We start from the raw sequence: 10,000 nt of genomic DNA, 5'->3' as shown, positions 1-10,000 counted from the left end.
TTATATAAATATCTTTATGGTATATAAATATTCTGCGTATTATTGTTAGAAAACTGGCTGGCAACACGGTCTGAATTGTATGGAAAGGTATCATTTTTAGTACTGTTGTATGTGGCGTTTATGGATTACTATTTCAAGGCTTAATAGCATAATGTCGTAATCAGAAAGAGAGGTAAATTCCTTGGATGGCAATAAGAATATCATAAAACGGGGATGACTTCAGCTGTTATGAATTACCAGAAACCAATTTATAATCAAGGAGGATTTTCTTGGAATAACCCTTTCTCTCTCTTCAAGCAACAGCCCCTCTTGAAGCCTCGGATCTCGCCGCGACGCAAGGATCCTCAGGAGGAACTTATCAGTTTTTAGCGTAAACGGCGGTGCTGGGTTCTCCGTAGAAAGTGGCCCAGCTGGAAGGCTTTTCCGATGGGATGATAAAGAAACGGTAAATAAGATTCAAAGAAAAGACAAGCTTACTCACGCCCACGCCCGTAACAGCCGTTCGAGAAGTCGCCTGGGGAATGCGGGCGGCCGACCACACCCACATAATGCTCTTACCATCCTCCTGTTAGCGCATCAAGAGGCTCAAAGGCTCAAGAGTCTCGCAGCAAGAGATCATGAGTCACAGGTACACATAATGGGCTTACCACGGTATCCAATTTGCTCGGCTGTGTCGTGGGACGGAGTCTGCGTAGGGCCGCCCGCCGTCTGGGACGCCGCCTGCACGCTCCTGTGCCGCTGCCTCGCCAACTTGCATAATCCGAGCGCCCTTCGAACTCAGGATTTATTTTGTATCATGACTTGGAGCCGATTCTTAGTCTTTCTGTGTTGCAGTTTCCAGCACTGAGAGGTATGTTTCTCCGGTTTCATGAAGGGAGCTACAAAATTGTAGAAATTTTGATATATTAAAACACACGAATGATATTGCATTTGCAGTTCGAAATATCCTCGAACTTAAGCCAAACAATGCGACGTTAACAACAACAAAACTTCAAGATACGGAATAGAGACAACACCAAAGACAAAACTTAATATAAACATACCAACAGCAATAATAAACGAATACCAAGAATGATAACATAATTACTAAGATCACATGAAGCAATAGGAGAAGCAGGAGCAAGTGTTGCATCACCGGGCAGATCAGATCCGTAAGGGTTGCCAGGCCAGGTGTATGCAACTGTTTTTATAAATCTAATCATCTGGGGAGGTGAGTGTTTAAGCCCCACACCTGACCTTCGCAAACAGGTGTATAAGCCTAAGATTAAGTTTCGGAAGGATAAAAACAAATGGATGTATCCTTGATATTTCTCTATTTTTGTGGATTTTTTTTTCTTTTTCGCATTTGCAATTTGATTTTTGTAGAAATTGTAACTTTCTACTCACCTGTTCTGCGTACTATTCTATTACTCTCCCTGATTGCCAGTATATATATTTTGCTTACGTACATGTGAATCGTCGTCTTCAACGTTACCTTTCCTTTATCACGGTATTTTTAAGAATATATTATCGAATCATTCTTTCAGATTTCTTCCCCTTCCATCAATACAGTGTTTTTGTTTTATTAAGGGCGACTCCATTTTTCCAACTATCTAAATTGGCATCGAATTTCCCCCCGAAGGTTTTTTCCCCCGGTCCTAATCCATCCATCCATCCAGACATGTCAGAAGGGAAATCACAACCCCCGTCCACTTTTCTTGGGCGTGGCGTGATTATATTCAGAATCCTTGGGCCCCGCGGCGTCCGTCCCCAAAGCCCGTTTCTCATTTATCAACAATTTGGGAAACGCGGAACAATAGATTGTATCAAGTAACCAGATAAGGTAGCAATTATAAACCAAATGCCGCCACGTGTGTGAGATCAGTGACGTCACCCCGGGCGCAGGAGGAGGCTGAGTACGAACCCGACCACAATCAGAAGAGCAAATCTATGCGACAATTTGATCAATTTCATGCGTCCCTGATTCTCGTTTCTCTCTCACTCTCGCTCTTCTTTCTCTCTCCCTCCCTCTCTCACCCGAATCCATCTCTTCCCCCCACACCCACTCTCTCTCTCTCGCTCTCTTTCTCTCTATCTCTCTCTCTCTCCTCAACCCTCAAAGCTTTTTACCTCCTCATTATTGGTATTCAGAGGCGGCTTAAAAATGACAACGAGTCAGAAATCACTCTGGGACCCCGCCGCGTATTGTGGCTAACCGATCGGAAAATTAGTTGCCATCATCGCGAACTTCTGACGGCGTCCTGGAGGCGATTTCGGGGAGGGGGTGGTCGGGGGAGGGGGTGGGGAGGGTGGGGGAGGGGCTTGCGAAATGTCAGGAGGAGGGAAGGGTGAGGAGTTGGAAGGGGGGGGAGGTAATCCCTGGGGGCCCTTTCTTTGTCTGGCCACGTCACCTCTACGCGTCACTGCGACAGGAAACTCATCAGAAGTCATCACGTGTGTATTCATGACATTATCCAAAAATTTTAATCGTTCTTTGGGAGTCACGATCGAGAGCGCTCCGGGGGCCAAACCGCGACTGCAAGCGAGAGGTCTTTGATGAAATAGAAATTATTATTCGGATGAAAAATGGAAAAAAGGGGTGCGCCGCCATCAGAAAATCGCTCGCAAAAGCTATTGTCAGAGTCATAGGAGCGATTTGCGGGAAGAGGCTTTCAATAGCGGGCTTCGGTGGAAACCTCTGAGTAATTAATTACGGAAACTAGGGCTTGATTGCTGTTGCAGATTTATCGTGCAGGCGCTCAGTTATCATCTCGTATATCAATTATTATTAGCATTGATCGAAGAATCTAAGTTTATTGCACATTACACACTCATTATCATTAGTTCATTCTCTTTTCCTTCATCAGGTTATTCTCTTCCAATTTTCTTAAAGATTTTTTGCACATTGAGTTTCCATCGAAAGTTACAAGGCTTTCTCTGTTCATAAATTTACCGAAAAATGCACCGATACATTTCTACGCCAGTGTCCGAATTTATGATAATAACTTCAGCGAGGATTAATTACCTAATAACTCAGACTACAAAGAGCAGAACTGCATATTTTAGTATCGTGCATCCATCGCATTCTAAATGGAGCCAGTGTTGGCACAATTTGACACGTGTTGAACAAATAATGAACTGCAGAACCGTGCGAAAACAGATGTCAATACGTTTTGGTGATATGACAGTTATCGCTACAGTTTCCTTGTTCATTTATTTCCTGTTATCATATATATGTATATATGTGTATTTATACGCACGCACACGCACACGCACATCCATCCATCTATTCCATCCCATCCCATTCATCCATCCATCCACCCACCCAACCACCCGTCCATCCATCCATCCACCCACCCACATGTCCATCCACCCATCCATCCACCCACCCACTCACCACCCACCTGCCCGTCCGTCTATTCATCCATCCGCCTATCTCTCCATCCATCCTTCCACCCACCATCCACCCACTCACCATCCACCCGTCCGTCCATCCATCCTCCCACTCACCACCCACCCACCCATCCGTCCATCCATCCACCTATTCATCCCTCTCTCTATCCTTCAAGAGCCTAAGCGACTTAACTATTCATCGGCCGGCCCTCCCGATGGCTCTGGTTGGCACTGGCTCTCGCACAATGTACCTGTGAGTGCCACGATGACCGAGTATTGAGCGTGGGCGCCCTTGAGCTCAAGCGTCACCAGATTAATCCTATTAGTATACGAAGCGGACAAGGCATTCGTGAGGCAGGTGGACAAAATACAGCTCGCAGCAGATAAGGGCGGTCTCCGACTCTTTGTCTGTCTGGCAGTCTGTCTGTCTCTTTGTCTCTCTTTCTCTTTCTCTTTCTTTTTCTTTCTTTCTTTCTTTCTTTCTTTCTTTCTTTCTTTCTTTCTTTCTTTCTTTCTTTCTTTCTTTCTTTCTTTCTTTCTTTCTTTCTTTCTTTCTTTCTTTCTTTCTTTCTTTCTCTCTCTCTCTCTCTCTCTCTCTCTCTCTCTCTCTTCCCCTCCTTCCTTCGTTTTCAGCGTGAGTAGTGGACATAGTGTAAAGGAAAGCAATGACTAAAGCTGTGAGTGACAGTGTCAATCCAGGTGTGCAGGTGTTCTCACGTCCTGGCTCCCGGGTAGAGGAACTGTTTCAGATATTATGGAAATGTTCTTGAGTTTGTGTGCGTGTGTATATATGTATATATATATTATATATCTATTTATATATCATTATTATGTACACACACACATGCAGTATATATGTATGTATATATTTTTGTGTGCGTGTATAATAAATACATACATATATATGTATGTATTTATGTGTGCTTGTATAATATATACATACATAAATTTGTATGTATTTATTTTTGTGTGCTTGTATAATATATACATATATACATACATACATACATATATATATATATATATATATATATATATATATATATATATATATGTATTTATGTCTGTGTGCTTGTATAATATATACATATATATATATATATATATATAATATATATATATATATATATATTGTAAATGTGAAGGTATGTATCTATATTCGCATCCATATACATATATATGTGCGCGTGCGTGTGTGTGTGTACATATGTATGTGTGTGTGTGTGTGTGTGTGTGTGTGTGTGTGTGTGTGTGTGTGTGTGTGTGTGTGTGTGTGTGTGTGTGTGTGTGCGCGTGTATGCATACACACGCACGCACGCACATATACATATGCATATGAACGCGAATATGGCAACATGTATACCCTCACATGCACAATTTATGTGTACGAAAATACGTACTTGCATACATGTGTACTATATATGTATATTGTTTACATGTTTATATCCTTACTTAGAATTAATATCCGCAACTGCATATCCATATTTGTAGCATCACCACGCCGCGTTCTCCCTCCTCATCACGGCAGCAGCATCCTGAGGCCAGATGGAGCTGATTTCCCCGGCTGTGTCAGGACGGAGGCAAGGCGGTGTCGTTCACAAATGAGCGAAGGAGACGGCACAAGGAGGGAGGGGGCGGTATCATGGCCAGCATCTCTTCCTCGTTGTAGGTCCAGGAGAGAGGCCTACTGGATCGGATTTTACGAGAGGGAGGAGCCTGTGGACTCGCTAGATGGAGAGGGCGATAGGCTGTATTGCAGACCGGATGGGTTCCTATTATCTCCAGGGTTCTTTCAATTAGTTCCGAGAGCCTGCGTGCGCTTGTGATAGACATAGATAGAGATTTTTGGAAAGATACATCTCGTTTTGACCAAAACAATATATTTGACAGACTTTTGAGCATGATAGAAAATGTAAAAAAAAAAAAAACACGTTTGGAGTAAAGGGGATTTATAGGCTTCCTCTGTGTCGTACGAAGCAGCAATCCGAAAACACCAGATTCTGGATCATTTGTGGCTGTCCATTAAATGGAGTCCGTACATCCAGGTCAGATACAGAAATAACACATGACTTACTTTCCCTTGCTACAGCCTACAGTTTCCAGTTCCCAGTCTTTCTTACCCGTCCTCTGACTGTAGTTGGTCACCTGTATTGCACACAGGGAACAGAGGAGTGTCTGGTCTGCGGTGGGTCGCCGGCTCAGATTTGAATTGTTTGAAGGTTGTACAAGAGTCGCCTCCCTTTGATGCTGTTGCTGGAGTCTAGACAAAGCAAAACTGATTCGGCGGTGCCTAAACTCTGCCAAAACAAAACTACTTTGCTGATGGTCCGCTGCTTCTAAAGCCGAACTGCCTTGTCGCTTGAACTATCACTTCCCTTTTGTAGGTGATTAATCTAATGATTTGCCAGGCCTTAGATTCCTGCCGAATGTATGAGCACGGGATGTTGATACGTTTATCGCGCGAAAGGATCGGCGAATCTGGCCAAAACGAAAGCTTTCATCCGCGTAATAACAGAGTCTGGGCGAGCGGATTCGGATGTGTTTCTCTCGAGCCGTTTCGAGTAAAGGTCTCTCTTTCGACTGTGTCCACAGCATTAATTTAAGTGCTTACTTTGTTTGTGGATTCCATTCCTTGTGCTTGGGAGGTACTTAGTGTTTTGTGTCGTTTACTGCATTTTTTATCTCAATAATTCATTTCCCAAGAACTGTCCTGAGACAATTAGATACTCGAGGGTCCCGGGGCAAAACGAAGCTAAAAGCCGTATGATTGGTATGTGTGGCACACTGGACTCCCCGCTTGGTCGTTAACATTCAAGCTACCATCACTCGCCTTGGTTGCTGCCAGAATTATAGTTAACCAATCGACCGCCTTTTTCGGGGAACCAGGATAAGAAAACATCTTTCAACATAAAGGTATAAACCGACTTCTTAGCGAAAAGATGTAAAAAAGCTATGGATGAGAATGGGAACATTTTCTATCATTGGAGGGTGATTTAGTTTAGTTTGTTAGCCTGTTATCTGGCATCATTGGCATGCTGCTCATGTCTTGATTATACTTAGGTGATTAGTAATTCAAAGGGTTTATCATAACCGTCCTATAATAACACTTGCAATTGTATCTTTTATGCATTACGTGTACCATAATGTATAATGTACCGAGATATACAATTACAACTTGCGTCACAGCTTACACAACATTAGACACAGTTTGCATTACAATGTATAACCACCATCTACATCTCATTGCACACTCATCCCTTGCAAACTATGATACACCCTCACCCGTTGCAGCATAATGCATAATCGCCACCTGCGTCACAGCTCATAATCATCACATCATGAACCCGTCACCTATAGTACAGAGTGTCCTCAACTGTAACTTTACAAAGTACGTGTCCTAACCACCACGCCGGGTATTTGCTGTATCATCCATCACAATACACGGTCACAGATGTAGGAAGTTCGAAGGTGTACTTTGCTGTTTACGCTTGTTTGTCGGTCTTTCTCCGCTCGAAACAGGTCGTCAGTTATCACATCTTTATAGACAAGTGATAAAACTGTTGATAGAATTACCTTTCTCTTTTGCATATTTTTGTGTGCGATTTGTATGTTTTGTGTGTACTTTGTGTGTGTGTGTGTTTTGGGAGCGAGTGAGTGTGTGCGTGTGTGTGTTTGTGCGTCTATGTAATGACGTGAAAAAACGAACTAGATTATCTTTATGTAAATGAGAGATAAGATAAATCTAAATTAGTTCCATAAGTTTGATATATGTATAGCCCATAGTCTCCCTTTCCAGTCTACCTCACTCCATTTCATTAAGTTAACCGAGTAACTAAATATATCCCAGTATCGCTTTTGAGATTTGTCTTGTTTATTACATACATTTCCTCATTTTAATTGCAATTTCTCCCTCGCCCCGTTTCTCCTTGTCTTTACGTCATTTGTGGCTGTATTTGCTTTCTATCTTAATTCAATTTTGTTTTTCTTTTCGTTTCTTTAATTTCTTCTTTTTTCATTATCTATTTTTTTCTTGTCTCCTTTTGGTGATTAGATTCCTTCCAATTAGTCACTTCATCGTCTTTTTTTATTGTTTTCTCTGTCTTATTTTCATGCATACATGATAACCATTCCTCTATTCCTCCAGTTCTTCAATCAACTTTTTTTTCTTTTTTTCTTTCTTTTTTGGTGTGTCTCCATATCACTCCATACCACCGAAATAATCCCATTCCTAATATCTGCTCCCTTCATTCTCTGTTCTTTCCCCTTATCTCCCCGTTCCACTTTTACATTTACCCGCCCCTGCGACAATCTCCCCTTTGCCCTCTCCCCAGCCCCGGGTGTTCGTTCTCCGCAGGTAATCAACGGTTCCCTCGTCCAGGGGCGGTTCGCTCTTATATGGCCGTGCATTCCCTCAGGTACTGTCCACGGGCACTACAATGTGTATATACTTCCTCCTTTTCTCTCTGTCTCGTGTTTCCTTCTCTGGTTTATTCTGTCTTTCTGTGTTTGTGTTGTTGATATCCATATATGTATATATATATATATATATATATATATATATATATATATATATATATATATACATACATACATACATACATACATACATACATACATACATACATACACACACACACACACACACACACACACACACACACACACACACACACACACACACACACACACACACACACACACACACACACACACACACACGCACATACGCACGCACACACAGCATGTATCCATACATACGAGTATATATATATATATATATATATATATATATATATATATATATATATATAGTATATATATATATATATATATATACATATATATATATATATATATATATATATATATATATATATATATACATATATACATGTATATATACATACACACACATATGTATATACATATATACATATATGTGTGTGTGTGTGTGTGTGTTGTTGTTGTATACTGTATATCTAAACACATACAGTATGTATATGTACATAGCTAGCTCGATAGATAGACACACACACACACACACACACACACACACACACACACACACACACACACACACACACACACACACACACACACACACACACACACACACACACACACACACACACGCACACACAAATATATATGTATATATATGTATATATATATATTTTTTTTTTTAGATAAATAGAGAGATAGATATGTATGTGTGTTTGTGTGTATACGTGTGTATGTGTATGTGTGTTTATGTGTGTGTGTATAAGTATGTGTATGTGTGTGTTTGTGTATGTGTTGTGTACTGTATATCTATACTAACACATACACCCGGATATATATGCATATAGATTGCTTGCTTAGCTAGCTAGCTAGATAGTTTGATAGTTATAGATATATATAGAGTGATGCACAGCACACGCACACGCGCCACACACACACACACACACACACACACACACACACACACACACACACACACACACACACACACACACACACACACACACACACACACACACACACACACACACACACACACACCACACACACACACACACAAACGCACACAAACATATATTTATATATAGATATTTGTATATATACATATATATATATATATATATATATATATATATATATTCATATATATACATCCCTACACACACACACACACACACACACACACACACACACACACACACACACACACACACACACACACACACACACACACACATATATATATATATATATATATATATATATATATATATATACATATATACATATATACATATATACATATATGCATATACACATATGTGTATATATATTATATATAAATTATATAATATATATATATGTATATATATATATATATATATATATATATATATATATATATATATATATATATGCATATATACATATGCACACACAACATAGTCTTTGGCTTAAATACTTCCTTGCTTCCCTTCACATCAAGTCACTCGCATTCCCTCAAAGCACAATATTCTCCTATGATTTCGCTTAGATGAATACGTGCCTGTTCCTTCCTCCCGTTCTCTCTCTCTCTCCCATTTCAGGCTTTCTTTGTAAGGCACAGTCGCCTCGCGTCGCTCTCTCCCTTGTCGTGCGCTGCCGTATTGCCCCATAACTCGAACGGTCTTTGATAAAGTTGTGTCTCCTCTTCGCCCCTCGCATAGATTTATCTCTTCACTTACTTAAAGTCATCTGCTGCTCGCATTTCGGCTTCCCCCGCACAGCCATCCGTCCCCTCAGGTTTAGTTCCCTAACATAAAGTCATCTGTCCCCTCACCAAGTCGTGTGCCCTTCCCCTCGCCCATCCTCCGACCCCTCCTCCCCCCTCCCCAGGGCGAGGGGAACCGCCAGGGCTTCCCCTCTTATCAGTCCAGTCCCACCCGGACCTGAGCCAATTACCATATTTATTTGGCCAGACAGTTGGCCGGCGCTGGTTTATAGGGGGTCATCTCAAACGAAAATTAATGCAACCGGTTGTGAATAATGGTAAAAGTTCTATGTTTATATTAACAATAATGGGTCGCCGCGAAGGTTTTTGCGATCTGGATTTCCATATTTTCGGCTGGTGTTGAATTTTATCAGCATT

This window comes from Penaeus vannamei, chromosome 5 (genome assembly GCF_042767895.1).
Source record: "Penaeus vannamei isolate JL-2024 chromosome 5, ASM4276789v1, whole genome shotgun sequence".
NCBI classification, from domain to species: domain Eukaryota; kingdom Metazoa; phylum Arthropoda; class Malacostraca; order Decapoda; family Penaeidae; genus Penaeus; species Penaeus vannamei.
Note: the sequence above shows the minus strand (reverse complement) of the source record.